The sequence below is a fragment of the Drosophila albomicans genome, chromosome 2L (genome assembly GCF_009650485.2).
Source record: "Drosophila albomicans strain 15112-1751.03 chromosome 2L, ASM965048v2, whole genome shotgun sequence".
Classification (NCBI taxonomy): domain Eukaryota; kingdom Metazoa; phylum Arthropoda; class Insecta; order Diptera; family Drosophilidae; genus Drosophila; species Drosophila albomicans.
Window position 1 is genome coordinate 12,670,949 of NC_047628.2, and position 15,788 is coordinate 12,686,736.

Below are 15,788 nucleotides of genomic sequence, written 5' to 3' on the forward strand. Positions count from 1 at the left end.
ATTAATTAACATTTCTCATTATATATAGTTGTAAATATTCACTTTGGTCACGTTTGCTATGCTAATTTTGATATATACATATGTATGTATATATATATTATGGGCACATTTACAACAATTATAAAAAATAGGTTTAATTTAGAGCTAAATTAAAAGTGTGTGCCTTAAATTTCATAGAGCATTTTCGAAATTCAAAATGAACACAGGTTGGCTTAAATTGCATAGCAAGGTAAATTTTCATGCTTGAATGCAAGCAAAAGATGGAGAAATTAAAGCAGTGCTCAGCATGTAGATAGAAAAAGAGATAGAGGGAGTAAGAAGAGGAAGAGGAAATGGTTAGCTGGCAAACTTGGTTTTACACAGTCAAATATGCTGTTCCGGGTTATAGACCGGAAGTGCAGTGACTGCAACATAACAACTAACTAAATCATGGCGACACCTCATTGAGCTTTAACCACCGTGTCCTAACAGTGCCTGCCAACTCTCATTTCTCACCCTCTCTCTCTCTCTCTCTCTCTCTCTCTCTCTCTCTCTCTCGACTCTGTCGACTGCCGGTGTCTGTGTCTGTGTCTGTGCTGGTTGTCTGTGATGCTGTCGTGTGCAATGCTCCATGATCCATTAAAGAGGCAATCATGTTGCGGCTCTTCTACTGCTAAAAAAAAAAATAAACGTAAAAAGAAGCGTCAGCCACTTAAAATTTAATATGTAACGGGCCGATTGCTTGGGCATTAAAATGAGAAGCGACATCGTTTGCCTCCTGAAGATGCTTGAAAGACAGCAAATAAGCCTCGGCACAAGAAAGCTTAACGAGCACACAAAGCATGAGCACAGCGCCCAAAAAAAGAAAACTCCCAAAGCAGATGAGCGACAAGAGATATGAGAGGGGAAACGGAGGAGGAATGGAATGGAACGGAAAAGCGGCAACTGAAAAGGCGCACAAAGCATTCGACTTGCAGTTTACTTGACTTGAAAGTCAAGTTGATGTCGCGCATACAAAGAAAGCAAAGCAAAGCAAACTAAAGCAAGAAAAAAAAGCATGCCTGCTACATGAATTTATTTCTCCTCACTTATTTTTCATCACAAAATGTCATTGAGGCGACAAGAGCATCGCCGAAAAAGTCGCAGTTGCCATTCCACAACACTACTGCCACCAACTGTGGCATCTGATGGTGTGGCAGCAACAGCAACATCAGAAGCGGCAGCAGCAGCGACGTTGCCAGTGGCCCATCAGGCGTATGATGGATGCTTGAGATTTCAGTTCAGCGCATTTCTTGCAGTTCGCCAGCATCATAGCATCATCCTGGCATTGCCCAGTTCTCCGTCTCCTTCTCCCACTCTCTCTATCTTCATCCTTTACGACAAATAAGTCGGGCAACATTTTAACAAATTAGTTTTCTGTGATAAGCCAAAACTGACAGACACCGAAAAGCAGACGACAACAACGAAACTGAATTTGAAACTGAGACTGAGCTCAAAAGAGACTAAGACTAGAAGTTTCCTCCTTTTTTTTTGCAGTGCAATTGCCTGAAAATATGATACTGCATTTACTACTTAATATATGCAATTATTAAGCGACACTTTAGAGAAGTCTCGCAACAAATTGAAAATGAAATATTTCATACTCGAAAAGTGCAAACTTGGTATATTGATAAAGAACAATTCCTAATGTGAAAATTATTTGTTAAATGTTAAAAGGCAAAGGTACAAATGTAAAAGCGCAAAAATCAAATTGATGATAGAAAGAACGCATTCAATAAAATTGCCCGAAAATATGACACTGCATTTATATTAAGCGAGACTTTTTTTAAGTCAGGCAATGACTTAAAAGTGAAATATTTCATTGTCCAAAACTGAAAACTAATTGATAACGAAAAATTTTTCCTACCAGAAAGAAATTTGTAACTTAAATGTTAAATGTGAATAGGTAAAGGTGAAAAATTAAAAATAGAAAATGCATATGGATGGAAGAAAAAGCATATTGCTTGTCATTGTTTGACAACAACTTGAAAATGAAATATTTCATTTGAAATTTCACTGAAATGTAATTGAAAGCAAGAATGCGTTGTTTCATTAAGAAATTTGGAAATGAAAGTTTAGATGAGTAAATACAAAATAAAAAGCAAACAAAGCTTATTAAAAATATGATACTGCTATGAAATATTAGAGCAGTCTGATGTTTCGAAACTGCAAATAACGAAATATTGACTTTACCGGAAATAAATTAAAAACTTCATTGTCAAATGTTAAAAAGTTGTAGAATAAAATACCTTAATCAAGCTTTGCCAATAATATGTTATGTAACATAATATTTATGAAATTCCTTGACCATATTAAAATTTCTAATTTAATTGACGGCAAACATATGTAATTTATGTTGCAACAACCAAACGAAATAAAACAAAATTAATTCAAGTCAAAAGCTTCTTAAATGTTAATGAATACAATATGTAGAATTATTAAACAAATGTAATAAAAGAAAAGTTTTCGACGCCATGCTTCAACAAATCTAAAGCAGCAGCAGCTCAACATTTTTAACTACTTTGACCTTCGGACCGCAGCTGGACAACTGTCGAAACTCTCCCCCCGCCGATGGCGCCCACATTTGGTCATAATAAATTTTGCTAGCATGGAAACTTTACGCATGTCAGCGAGTTTACAAAATGTGTAAATTCAGGAGAGGGAGCGAGTGGAAGGGATTTTTGTTGGCCGCGTTGAAAATTGGAAACGAAAAACGAAAAACTCGAGCAAAACTTTTCTCCATATATGTGCAGACATATCACTCTCTATGTCGCTATCTCTGTCTCTTTCTCTATGTATGAAAGTTTTGTTGTAATATATTATGGTCAGTGGCGAGTGAAGCAGCTCGGCAACTCGGCAACTCACACACAGTTTTCCCCGTCCCACTGCGTCCTTGCACACCGCACCGCACCGCACCACAAAAGTTTGCAAACAATGCCACATTAACACATTTGTTGAACGTATAATCAATTTGTAATTTGTTGCCGCAGCAAATTCGTGGATATAAGTCCACTATAAAAGACGCAGAGATGCAGCAACAAACGAAAAAGTTGCACCCCTCTCCCCTTCTCACCGTCTCTCTCTACATCCCCAAGCAGCGTCCAAAAAAGCGGAAACTTTTATGTCAACAAGAAACTTGCACACAGAAACTCGTATGAGAGCTGTGAAAGATGCTGGACTGAGGGAGTGACGAAGGAGGGGAAGCACCTTACATATGCGGCGGGGATCGAGCAAAATAACAAACAAAATGCACAACCAATGAAAAAGTTACAACTTTATGCTACACTTTTGTCATGGAAGAAGGGAGGAAGGGTTTACTTTTAAGGGGTGTTTATGCTCGTAATGGCACCATAAAAGATTGACATTAAGTTACCAAATTAAGCACAACTTCAGAAGGCTTTAAAGTGTCAGATGAAGAAAATATAAACGGAATAATTTAAGGATAACTAACTACATTAAATGCTGAATTTAAAATATGCACATGTCTTATGTAGTAGAAACAAAATTATTTATTTATTTAATAAAGTTAGATATAATTCTAATAAACACTAACTCTCTGGCGACAAAGGGTTTCTAGTAGAATTTTTGCAAAAATTTGGCTTAGCGTTTAAATAATTTTGATTAAGCTAACTTAAATAAAAGCATGCTGTCATAAAGGTTATTTACATTATAAACTTTTAAATACTTTTACTCAATTTGCAAGCAGTCACTATTTCATTAATTATTTGCTAGAAATATTTTCTTCCCTAAATTAGAGTTTTTGAGAGAAAAAAATACAGTCCATAAAACCATATAACAAATACAAGTCATTAAAATATACTAAAAGCTATAGTTAGTATATCTATCTATACAAGAACATTAAAAATATATGGTAGAGCTCGAAATCTACAAGACTGTCAAGGGGTGGAAGTGAGCATGGCAAAAATTTTAAGCAAACTTTATTTCACATAAGAAGGGGCTTAATCGTTTCAGCTTTTGAATTTGATGAATAATATTTATATATCAATTCACTTCTAAATGCAATTTATTTTATTTCTATTTAATACGTATTACAATACTAATTTATAGTGGCTATTTCCAATTAGAATATATCATTATTAAGCTTTTAATAGACGCGCTTAGCAATATTTTATCCTTTCAAATTTTCAACATTTTTTTTAATAAATCAAAGCTAACCAATCGCCTCTGACAACTGTTAATTCACACAATCTTGTGATATTTTCCTTGTTTTCATGTCAACGTATGAAAAAGTCGACAAATTTAAAGAGGTAGCATTAAATTTACATTGTCACATCAAAAAAAAAACACTTGTGAAGCTTAAAGTCAAGTCAACTTTACCCCACCTCGTGACAAAGTCCTCTATCATCTGGATATTCCCCCCGCACTCTCGTTTCTCCCTTCACATTCCCGGCCATTGTCAAACTTCAACACGCACAATGAAATGGCCCGGAGGCAACACATTTCACATTTCATCCACTGCTCACATTCAATTTATATGAAAATTTATTTTTTTTTTTTTTATTTTTTTACTTTTTTTTTGTGTAGCCGTTGTATAACAATAAACTAAAAATGGCTTAAAGGGTTTATCAGCAGAAAATCATCTCTCGCTCTCTAGAATGCTTGGCATGGGAGAAGGAGTGTTTTTGGTAGTCGTTTGGTATATTGAAAACAGCCTCAAGGGTGCAAAATGTCAATCAATTTTGTCGCTTAAAAAAAATGATATACAATATATATTGTGGCAATACCAAATACAAACCATTGCCAACTGACCTTCAGTCAAATGTTAACCCTTAACAAATTTGCATATAAAAAGCCGCACAAGGCGCGCGGTGTGGAAATGTGCGTTGAACGGGGGGTAAGGGAAGAGTTCAGGAGATGCGGTGTGGGTGCTGTTAAAAGGCGCTTTATGTTGTTAACTCGTCGTCCTTCAGTGTGGCCTCCACACATTGTACGCACATTTATCAAGCATTATCTGTTTGCTCTTCTTTGTCATTCCTTTTTCTTGGCGCCTTTCTGATAACAGCTGCACTCAATTTGCATGGCGCGTGTGTGCAAAAGTGTGAAATGAAATGTGTGCGAGTGTGTCTCTCGAAATTTATATACTTACTACAAACTTTGCATGCAAATCATATAAATTATGAAAGTTTTCTTATCTGAATTTTGGTCGCATATTGTCGACATGTTTTCCCAATAAACCTGTCAATACTTTGTCATATTGACAAGAAAATTGAAAACAATCAAAAATAAAAAAAAGAGGAATGAAACTTGAATTCATATTCGCCTTTTTGTTTATTTTGTTTTATATTGCTTTTATGCCACAAAATCAACTAACAACAACGAAAATTATCTTCGACTTTAGAAAGAGTTGAATAACAATAAGTTGGCAATCTATTCGAGGAAAAATGGTATTAATAAATCAGGTAATAACTTTTGATTTCCTCGAAGTTTCGGAATATATTGTGAGATGTACATTTTTACTTTAATTTTGCATGAAATAAAAATGAACTTTATTATTAATACTCTCCATGTTTTACTCCACATTTCTATTTCTGTACTCCGTCAAAGTTTGTTTAAAACTCAAAATGAAAAATCTAACAGCAGATAATACTCATAAGCAATTGCCATGTGTTGCCCACGTTTTCGTAATATTCCAATGTTGTTGTCATTTTGCAGCTGTTTCACAGCCGACTAAATACAAGTAGAAGTACATGCATTTGTCTGTCTGAATGTCTTGTAAGTTCAGCTCTCGAACTGAAAAGTACTTTCAGTTGTTTCATTTCACAATTTTTTGGCAAACTCTTTATGAACTTTTCACCGAGTTGATGTGATGCGACGCAATCTGTCAGCTCGTTGCCTCTTTGTCTGCCTGACATATGGCATATTTATTCAGATCCCCGAAAAAAACAACGTTATGTGTACAATTTTTTGATGTGCAAATTATTTTTGTTATTTTGTAGAAATTCACATAATATTTGCGAACTTTGGCACTGCGCAAAAATTTGTGAAAATATTTTTGCAGTCTAGCAATCAAATTGCTCATTAATTGAACGTAGTGAAATGAAACGAAGAGCGAAACAGCATTCCAAATCTATCCATCTAACTATCGGAATACCAACAACGCAGACAGAAAGAGAAAGCGTGAAAGGGGTTCAACCTCCCAAATGCGAAATGTAATGGAAATGCAATAAAAACAGAACAGAACAGAACCAAACCGAACAGAACAGAACACAGATCCAATGAAAAGTTCTGCGCTGTGATAATTCATTAGAAAGTTCAACGGCGCGTAAAATTGAATTATGCATTTCGTAGATGATTTCGTTTTTCGATATTTTTCCACATTTTCGGCGAATCGTGCATTTTCGAATTTGCAATTAAAAGTATGTTTACAGTGCAGGCAAAAAACTGAATATAGCATTGCATATGTATATATTTCGCACATAGTTAAAGATTCTCTTTGGCGCTAATATTTTTATGAAATCAGATTAATCGAATCGATTCATTGCACTTGCAAACACGGTTTGCAAAACTTCTTTATATATTTTTATACCCCTTACCCATAGAGTAGAAGGATATTATGATATACATAACTATGAGCCTGCTGGAAATGTATGTATTAGATAAAGATTGTGAAGTTATTAAGAAATTGTTTTGTTTTGAAAAAGAACGTCAACTTACTATGGGTCTACGGGTTCATTTGTTTATTCTGTTGTATATTTTTAATGCATTACTATATCAATATACCATATATTTGGTATATTTTAGTATTTCTGCGCAATATTAATTTGCTTTGCACTATTTTGCTTTTATTCAAAATGTGTATCTCAGTTGAGAAAATCAATTGTAATTTTCTTACTTCTTAACATTGACAAAGCCTTGATTTCTATTTATAACTTGGCTTTATTTCTTGATTTAAAAAAAAAACGAACTAGTTTTAATAAACATGGCAAGTCGGTCTAAGTGGTAAATTCATAAATAAAATGCAATTCTAATATACATTTTTCAAAACTCAAGTTTAAAGCTAGTTGTTCAAATGACGATTTAATTATAATCGTGTTTTACTTTAGCATCAAGTTTATTTCCAGCTTTTGCCTTAACAACTTTCTATTTTTCGTTGGCAATTGCAATATATTTTCCTTGCTAGTTTGGCTAATGCAATAAAATGCAGTTACATATCTGTTAGAGAGATCGCAAATGGTCGAGACCATTCATTTACGGAGGGAGTGGGAGTCATTTGCTGTTTAAGCGCATAAACCATGGGGCCACCTGTAAGCCGCATGCCAAACGCTGACAGGCAACGCTTAACGCGAAAATCCTTTAAATCGCTTTCTCGTCCAGCTTGCTCTCATCCTGTTTGCCCTGCCCTGACCAAACTGCTGGCTAGACCTGAGCACTTGAGTCTGCTGTGGCTTTTACGTTCCACCCACAATTCAGCTAGAATGGTAAACAAAAATGTGTTTTGCACGGCATTTCTATGGGTTTCCATGTTGCCAGCTTAGAGAACCGAAGCCCAGCCCAAAGGCAAAAGGGATGTTGCGACTTGATATCAAAAGTAGCAGCAGCTCAGCACGAGCAGCACGAGCAGCAAATAGGTTTCCCTTGACTTTTCCCAGGGTTATCATCAGCAGCAAATCTATAAAGGCTGATTGACTACTTGATATATTGCTGGGGAATGTCCCTGGACTACCTTTAATCTTTAAGCACTTGAATCAACTGCTTTCAGAGTCGTTTAAGTTATCTTTTGGCTGCCGCTCTAATGTGCGAGTGTGTGTGTGTGTGTGTGCTTGTGGCGTGTCCTTTGTATATTCAAAACTGCCATCAAAGGACGCGCCAAAAAGAAACACATATATGGTATCCAACAGGGAACTGAGAATTGCGCGAGAAACAATAAAAAGTTCGCTGCGAATTGAAATTGCCATTCGCAGAAAGATAATGGAAGGGGGACGCGACTTCCTGCATTCAATTGCTTTTATTATTTCAGCTGAGTTTCCTGTTTATATGTAAATCATGTTTAGTGTGGAGAAGCAGTGGCCAAAAAAAGAAATATGCAGAGCGTGCGAGTCACGAGGCGTATGCTTAATTAAAGGCAGCTCTTCGTTTTTTTCAAATTTGCAAATCTATTGCAAATTCTAGTGCAAACAAAATTAAAGCCGCTAACATTTTCAATAACAAGAACCGAAATGAGACGGCACAAAATGATTTTCTACGCAACATTTAACAGATGAGCACACACTGTACACGCCACGCCCACTACGCCCACATTTCCTGCCCTTGAATACGCCCATCAGCACAGCACAGCAAAGTACAGAAAAAAGGCCAATTGGTTAGGCACAGCAAAAAAAAAAAAAACCAGAAACCTGGGAAAAGGGTAGCAAGGAAAAAAGGCAAAAGCGGCTTTGATGTTATTGCCGCAAATTAGCTAGAAATCTTTTTTCTCTTTGCTGTTTTTTGGTTGCACCTTTCCCATTTACCTTTTGCCAGCTTATTTACCCCCCTCAACTGTCCTTCGAACGTCACTCTTCCTGATTATTTCCCGCAGCTGTGCATAGGAAATGCTTAGACATACATACTATTATATACATTTATATATTTAGAAATTGCTCAAAAATTATTTAACTTAAATTGAGTGCGAGCATGTGCAGAATTTCAAATAAATTTCCTCAAACTGAAGGAAAAGTGTGGAATGCGATGAAACTACTCGTCGTCGTCGTGCTACACACAATATTTCTCATACTCGTATATATTTTTTCTTCAATTTTTTCTTCTTTGCAGCATTCTTTTGGGCAACTTACCAAGTGCAAGTCCAATGTGTAAGCGGATTTTTCTTCTTGATATTTTTGTACTCTGTACCCATTAAATAACACCCAAATGGGAATAACAACATTTGATGATTGAGCGATCCGCACGACTTCGAGTAATTTTTCTTAAAAATATTTAAAACTTATTTTAATATTATAGGCTTTGTTATCAACTAGCAATTAAACAATACTTGCGAAATAATAATTAATCATGAAGCTAATATTTTCTTTAATATTCTTTGCTTGATTCCTTGCTTGTAAAGACACATCTTTAATAATTCCTTTATACGCATCTAAATAGTATTAAATTATTGTTTATATATTTAATTTGATATTTAGACAATTTAAAAGGTATTACGTAGTCGTTAATACATTTTCTGCTGGCTTGCTGGCAACAGCAGCAACAAATTTTTGCTGCTTCAATAGCTCAAATACTATTTTATGCTTAGTTGATTATTGACTGCAAGTGGAAATTTACTTTTGCTCCATCTTCCATGTTCGAACTACCAACTAGACGCAGTTCCCTCTCTATTCTCTCTCTCTCTCTTCTCTATGTCCACCTCTCTTTCTCTCTATCGAGCAATGATGGTGCTGGGCTTGTTTGGTAGTCGGCACTCGGGTAGTCGGTACTCAATTCTTGATTCTTGATTTTGAACTCAACTAGCACTCGATTGCATTGAGCTTCGTTGTTGGGTTAAGTCTGGCAGAACGTTAAAAATTGGCAGACAGTTTGTTTGTTTTCCAACTTAACACGGAAATTGTATTTTTGCTTCAGCAGGAAAAACTTGTAAACAAATTGCTAAAAACTATGCACACAATTTGTGCAGCTAGTCAACTTGGATTTTCTATCTCTCTTTCTGCATTCTGCTTTCAGCTTTCTCTGTTGCTGTCTTTGTCCCATATTTGCCTTTTTTTGAAGATTCATTAAAAAGTTACTGAGTTTATTTTTGTGTTTCATTTAATGTTGATATTTTTCCAAACAATTTTCAACACTATTTTAATTGAATTACGATTTCTGTTTTGTTAGCTTACTATTGAATTGAAATGGCCTTCTTCCAGTTTGCAGTTAAATTTGTTTCACTTTAATGCCTAGGCAAAGAAATTCCTAGAAGACCCAATAACTAAGAAAATAGCTTCTGTTTCTCAGAAGTCAAAGGTTTATAGGTTTTTATTTGAATTCAGGCATTTTAACTTTTATACACCTTTGAATAGGAAAATATCTGACAATCTCTTCACACATTCAATTTGTTTGTTTATAATGTGATTGCGGGCAATTATTCTGCATACAAAGAAAACTTTCAATATAAACAATCAAGAGTTTGCAGATATTTTTACTGCATTCTTTGATGCCCAGCCCATTATGAGTGCAGAGTATATAAAAATGTTTCCGGAAAGCAAGTGGAAGAGAGACAAAAACATACACAGAGAAGGGAAGCCACAGAAACACATGCAAACAAGATGAAAACTGTCTGACAGACAACGACGACGATGACGACGACGAATGAGAAAGCGAAGCAAAAAGGGAAATGGAAATGCCAAAAAGTGGAACAGCTGGAAAACGCACTCGGAAGGTCTTCAGGGTGCTTCACTTGTTGTTTCTTATATTAAAATTGGAGTTGTTTTTTTTTTTTGGTGCCCCTTCTCTCGCTCTTAGTCCCCTTTCAGTCTTCATTGTTGTCGGCCAGCTGTTGTCGCGTGGGCGACAAAAAAAAAAATGAAATAAAAAGAAGAACAAAAAGAAAAGGAAGGAAAATATTTTAGTTGGCTGTGGAAATCAAATTCTCAGTTGGACTTCAATTTGTCGTCTCGTCGTGTCCCTTTTGGCCGATTGTCATTGCGGTGTCTGGCGCTGTCAGTTTCAGTTCCGTTAGCTGCCAACTTTTGACTTTCTGTCAATGGTGACAGCTGCAACGATCTGCCAGCCTTCGCCCTCTCTCTCTCACTCTCTCTATCTCTCTATCTCTATTTGTGTATGTAAATATGCCTTGGCCGAAAATCAAAATCAAGTGCCATTCAAATTGAATTTAAAGCATTTGCAGTTTGATTAATTTTTTCCATTTGCTTTTCTTAACAGTAGCAAGGTCACATTTAGGCGGGGCAATAAAATGAGCAGAGCATGTTTGTGGTTTAATTTTTGTATTTTTTTTGCATTTCGCTTTCTTTTTTTTTGTGTTCGACTTGCATAACGAACGCAATGCAATGCATCTAAGGAACGCGGACTGTGGTTGCGGCTTCGTTAACCCAGTTTTTCCGCATACAACTCTTATGCTTTTCTCATATGTAACCCTCTTTTTGGTTGCCATGAAAGCGCATTGAAAGCGAAAGTTTCAAGTGGCAGGCAGAGAGCAGCAGCAGCAGCAGTGTGTGCAACGGTAACTAGACGCATAAAATGTGCAGTCCAAGTGCAAGCAAGCACACAAAAGTGTAGCATACTTTTGCGGGCTGCGACGTTTATGCGTTCACTGCGATTGTGATCAATGCTGAAAAAGTTGTTCAGCAAATACGAACCGAAAAATGTTGACAAGTCTTGCCACAAATTAAAACTAGATGTTATGACAAACGTAAACAAGCCAAGCTTGTTTGTGTTTAAACTTGGTGTAAACGCTACTTTTGGCCTACCCAAATTAGAGTGCAGGTTCTTCTGGCCATTGTTAGTCGGGTTCTTCTTGTTCGCTGCGATGCCACACAAAAAGCGTAGGCAAACAAAGTCCAAAGCAAACAACATTTTCGGCTGGCAAACTAAATTTAATGCAGGCAAATTTAATAGCAACTACGAGTATGTATAAATACGTAAAAAAGAGAGAACGAAAGTAAAACCAAGTGGGGAAAAAGAGCATATAATACGAGTAGAACGAGTAGTTTTGTGCACAATATTTTTCACAGTCAACAGAAAAGTTTTTCTATATTTTTTAGTTCACATTTTATACTTTTTTTTAGGGATTTGTATTTGTAAAATGCGAGCGTAAAGTTTTTAAATTGTTATATTTATATGGCTCATGGTCAAAACGCGAAAACTTTTTTTGTGTTTACAACGACATGTAATTTATTTTCTAAATGTGTTGCGTGTTGTTCGCCCTTTGTTATAGGAAAATTAGTCAATAGCTGATGATAAATTTAATAAAATTATGAAATCCTTTATTCAAAAATTTATGGAGTGCAAATATTGCAAAATTAATAAATATATATTGTTGTGAGTTGTGTAACACGCAAGCATTTCGTCATATCGTTTGTTTGAAGGTCTTTCCCTTTTTGACATGATTAACTGCCCAATAAAATCATGCCGAAGTCAGAGAACGGCAACAGAAATGGCAACTTCCTGTCTATAGCCGGAGATAATGGTTGCGCTGTCCTTATGCCGTACATAAGCCAGGAGACAACCTTAACTCACACTCAATTAAATCAACTTATTTTTGGTCAAATAATTTTACATAATACCAGCCAACATTGGAGCTCATTAATTTAACTTAAGAGTTCAAGGCAAAAAAGCGCCCAAACTGGCGCCAGTAAACAGGACGATAGACCCAAAGGATCTGACGCTCAATGCCAGGTGGAGGTAGAGAATGCGATAGAGTGAGAGAGGGCGAGCGAACAGAAGATGAAGAAAGTATACAAAAAGTAGCACAAAAGCTGATTTTCATTCAAGGTGAAAGCAATCAATCAATATTCATGAAATCAGATTTAATTTTAAGCGCATTTAAGTTACGCCCAATGCCGACCGCCTCTTCGCGTCTCTCTTCTCCCTTTTCAGGAGGTAATGATTCTGGCAGAACATTTTTTGTTGACAGTGTGAGAGCGGGTAGAATGAGGAGACGAACGGTGAAGAGAGGTGAATGGAATGAAGCAAGGAAAAACAACAATCATTGGCAGGGCAAACGACGATGTCGAACCAAATGAAACTGTTGAGACAAGGCAAAAGTTCGAGGAACATCATTAGAAACTCGTGGGCATTTGCTCTGGAGTGAGAGACGGAAGACGAAGGACGGAGGATTGTCAGTCAGGAGAGTCGAAGTGGAAGTCGAGGCTGGGGATCTTTCAGACCACGCTAATTGTATGGCAACTGGGAATACTTTGTGGGTGTCTGCCCCACCTGGCGTCGCTGGGTGCGTTGCTTGCTGCCATAGCAAGGGGGTGAGAGAGAGAGAGAGCGAAGGGAATTAGGGGGAGTTTCTGTTGGCTGCTGCCAAGTAGCTGACGTGCATAAAACTAAGCTGCCAATTCAATTTTGTAATCAGAGTGGCATGAAAAATTAAATAAAACAGGCAAATAAAATTATTACGCGTAATTTGTGTACAGGGCCCGAGGAACGAGACGCAACTTCACTCAACCCAACCCTAAGACACAATTTCAATTTGAAGCGGAAGCACAAAACGTGTGCAAAGTAAAAGAGATTTAAAGTTGTGGCATGAAATGTTAAGTAAAGTTAATTGCGTAGATTTTGTAGGCCGCAGACATGGAAATTAAATTTCATTTATATTACATAATTATTTCAATGTAGTTTAGATAAAATTTTAATAAATATTCAATAATTCAATTTGCTACTTATGTCTCGATTTTTGATTGAAGGACGTAATTTTATTTCTCTGTGATTTTCAACATTTGGCACCTTTAATGAAATGTCAGTCTTTGTGCTGGCTCATTAATTACATCAAAGTGCACAACATAACTGACAACACTTCGTCCCATTCCACTTTATCGCTTCATCAGCTTCCACATGATGTTGTATGAATGTGACGTATACGCATTATTACGTATACTGGTTTGTTGTATTTTTGTTGTTTATTTATATAATGTTGCTGCTATTTTAAAGCTTAATTAAAAGGTAATGAAATGAAAATAATTCATAATAAAATACAAGAACAACAACAGTTTAAAGCGTACACAAACGCTGGCCTTTGGGCAGCCACTTAATGGTGAATATGAATACATGCAGAGCCTGAGAGTGAAAGAGGGGGGAAGGGAGAGGAAGATCTATAGCTCTCGGCTTAAACAACAACAACAACAACAACCAGTCAGCAACACCATAACAAAAGCAAAGTTAATGAAGTCTTTAATTAAGTTTTTATCTGTCTGTGTGTCGGTTGCGCTATGGTTTCTCTTTTTTTTATTTTTGTTGCCCCTCATTTGGTTTTCATCTGATTTTGCTGTATTTTTGGAGTGGCCACAACAACTAGCAGCAGAAAAAGCATGCTACCTATGATGAAAAGCTGCTTGTGCAAAAAATAAATCTGAAAAAGGGGAAAACACACACACGAGGCGCTTAACCCCAAAGCCAACGCCAGGCTTAGCCATGGCATTGGGGCAATGGGTTGCCCAACTGGCTAATTTAATATGTGTGTGTGTGGCAACCCCGATTCTCGATTAAGTCGAAGCGTGGCAACTTCAACTCCCACATTTTCGTTGTTGTTGTTGTCCATATTCAAAAGTGGTAGCTCATTTTTCACGTGCTGTTGCTGACCCTTTTTTCCTGTTGACCTTTTTTGTTTCTCTGCTTTTTTGTGGCTGCTACTTCACTCGATTTAAAATCTCTATCTCCATCTGGAGAACTCCGAACTCGCTCGCTGCCTTCACGAACAAGAGATTTGTAAATTTGTGAAGCATTTTTTAATGTGCTTAATTTTATTTCAGTTGTGTGCTTTTGTTCTACGTCGCTTCCCAGCATCCCAGCTTCGCAGCTCTTCCTGCTGGGCAGTTGTACATCGCTCAGCTTGGGACATGGACATGTGTTGCTGGTAAAACTTTGTCGTAGTCGTTGTCGTTGTCGTTGTCGTTGTATATCACACAAGCGGCTTTATTGGTCAGCAGGGGTTAACACAGCGAACAACAAGAATAACAACAACAACAACACCAACAAGAGCAGGCGGAATAACACAGTTAGTTTTGTCAGTGACCCAGCATTAAATACTCGCTCTCTCTCTCTCTCTCTGCCTCCTCTTTCTCCTCCCCAGCCATCATTGTATCGTTGAGCAGCGCGTAGGTCGCCGCGGGTTATTTGTTGGTTTTGTTTTTGGCTCATGCATCGCTTTCGCCTTTGGTTTGGCTTGGGATTCGGTTACGGTTTCTCTCCGCCAGACTACGGACAATGTCCGCTTTGGGGTCGCTGCAGAGTGCAGAGGGAGAGGGAGGCGGGTTCCATTCCCATTTTGCGCTTATTTAGTGTGCTAATGGGGCGTAAGTGTGATTTGGCAAGTGTTTAATGAGCTTTTCACCTTTTGCCTTGTTTTGCCCCAACTGAATTATATGCATTGAGGATTTAACGTGGTATGAGAAGAACTGCTCATGCATATTATAAATTGTAGATAGCCAGTGGCTTAAACTATACAGTGAAATGTTTATGTTCAGCTGAATTATTGATATATAACTTATGTTTTTTTATATTTAAAATACTTGTACAATTTTCCTAATCGCTAGAGTAGTAATTTAATTTATTTAAGAGCTTCTCTTTCCTTTCTATTTATTTAAAAATTATTTATTTTGTAATGTATGAGGTTTAGGCTGAATGGGTTTCCCCAAAAATGTGTTTTTATGATACTTTATTGTTATAATGGCTCAACGACTTGGTAAATCAAAATTTAAAAATAAAATGATGTTCTAACATACTTCTTTGGTTATTTTAGTTTGTGAATTTTAATGGTAGCTTAATTTAAACCCCTTAGACTTAATCAGGAATCCACTTTACCCTCATTTCCTTTTTTTTTGCATTTTTTCTAACGGATGAAGTTTTAAGTTTACTATATGGGATGAAGCTCTAAGTTCTTATTTTGTTCAATAATTCATGGGTTAGCTGGCATAAAAACTTACGGGTAAATACATTAGACAGCAGTTAGGTACACTTTTTTGCTTTCGAAGTCTTGATTTTTTAAATGCAATTTAAATTAAAGTCTTAAGCTACTTCAACTTAATTTATACATTATAAAAATACTTCTTGAATTTCCGTAGCGTTGTTTCAATCTGATAACAATTATGTTCTGTATTTTT

The 15,788-nt window shown here is 36.6% G+C and overlaps 1 long non-coding RNA gene across 1 annotated transcript; it reads right to left on the reverse strand.

Moving 5' to 3' along the window:
- Positions 1-4,554: 4,554 nt before the first annotated feature.
- Positions 4,555-5,244, reverse strand: LOC117565364 (uncharacterized). Its single transcript, XR_004571858.2, has 3 exons — positions 5,126-5,244; positions 4,789-5,041; positions 4,555-4,724 (listed from the first exon to the last, which is right to left on the reverse strand). It is a non-coding gene; the product is annotated as an uncharacterized LOC117565364 (long non-coding RNA).
- Positions 5,245-15,788: the final 10,544 nt, after the last annotated feature.